The sequence below is a fragment of the Rutidosis leptorrhynchoides genome, unplaced genomic scaffold (assembly GCF_046630445.1).
Source record: "Rutidosis leptorrhynchoides isolate AG116_Rl617_1_P2 unplaced genomic scaffold, CSIRO_AGI_Rlap_v1 contig154, whole genome shotgun sequence".
NCBI lineage: Eukaryota > Viridiplantae > Streptophyta > Magnoliopsida > Asterales > Asteraceae > Rutidosis > Rutidosis leptorrhynchoides.
In genome coordinates this window covers 2,659-4,282 of record NW_027266405.1, presented here as the reverse complement: position 1 = coordinate 4,282, position 1,624 = coordinate 2,659, and the positions used below count along the sequence as shown (strand labels likewise).

General features: G+C 36.3%; 1 pseudogene; it reads left to right on the top strand.

Moving 5' to 3' along the window:
- Positions 1–313: 313 nt before the first annotated feature.
- Positions 314–1,241, top strand: LOC139881432 (uncharacterized; annotated as a pseudogene).
- Positions 1,242–1,624: the final 383 nt, after the last annotated feature.

Here is a 1,624-nt window from a genome sequence, read left to right as displayed (position 1 = left end):
ACAACTCGTTTCTCCTTGCTTCAATTGAACCAATCCCATGTGATGTTTAGATTAGATTAGACCTTCTTCTTCTTCTTCTTCTTCTTCTTTCTATATTAAATTACTTGGCTAAAGTTTTTGGGATACTTACTGAGATAGACTTTGAATGATAGACATTCTGATTTCTCTCTCTCGTTTGTATCGAAAACTTCATTCCAAACAACAAACCCACTTCAATTCCAAGCATTTCTCAGATGGGTTTTTGATCTCAGCTTCTAATTCGAGGTACAGATAATTTATTTTTGCAAAAAAGGAGTCATTTTTAATTTTGAAAATGAGGGATTTTCCGTCTTGTTTCGGTGAAAATGGAGTTCAAGTTGCTGATTCATCATCATCTTCATCATCATCTAGTGCTATTAGTAGTAATAAATCTGCTCAAAACTTGGTCACATGTGTTTATCAATCTAGATTGCGTGGTCGTTGTTGCTTGATTACTGTTACTTGGACAAAACTCTTGATGGGTCAAGGACTTGGTATTTCGATTGATGATTCTTCTGCTAATCATTGCCTTTGTAAAGTTGATATAAAGCCATGGCTATTCTCTAAGAGGAAAGGTTCTAAGAGTTTAGAGGGTAGTAGATTCAAGCAAGATTGATATATATTGGGATTTGTCTTATGCTAGATTTGGTTCAGGGCCTGAACCTTTAGAAGGGTTTTATCTAGCTATTGTATTTAACCAAGAAATCGTTTTGCTTCTCGGTGATTTGAAGAAGGAGGCTTATAAGAAAATTAATTCGGATCCGGTTACTTCAAATGCCGTGTTCATTGCCAAGAGAGAGCATATTTTCGGCAAGAAATTCTACGGTGCCAAGGTTCAATTCTCGGATAAAGGGCAGATTCACGATGTCTCAATCGAGTGCGACACGATTGATTTGAAAGATCCTTGCTTGATGATTCGGATCGATAGCAAGCTAGTTTTGCAGGTGAAGAGGCTGAAATGGAAGTTTCGTGGGAACCATACTATTTTAGTGGATGGGGTTCCTGTTGAGGTGTTTTGGGATGTTCACAATTGGCTCTTTGGTCATTCCATTGGAAATGCAGTTTTCATGTTCCAAACGTGCCTCTCTGCCGAGAAATTGTGGGCTAGCCAGTCTATTTTTGATCCTTCCGTATTGACCTGGTCTTACTCTCAGAAATTTAGAGATTACCAATTACAAGGACTTGGATTCTCTCTCATCTTGTATGCTTGGAAGAATGAATAATAGTGTACTTTCTTATTCTTTTTTGAGTGTTAGCATATATATACTTCAAGAAATCGTTTTTAACAGATTATGTTGTTGAGATACAGTGAATGCATTATAAATTTTCCAGATTTATTCCATCCCAAGTAGCTTTAAATACGTTATATGTACCAGTATCTTTACGAGCTTTTGTTCTAGAAAGCTTTCAAATGCCTCCTGAGAATGATTGATAGTTGTTTAATGGATCTTTGAAAATGAATGCATAGCAGTAAGAGCTCCTGCTTTCTTCTCCATTATTGTAATTAATGTTAGCTAGAGATGTGAGTCTTATTTCTCTGAAATTAGGATTGGAGCATTGATTTCTCTAGTTTTTGCTGCAGTACATTGGGAATAGCGTTAGAATT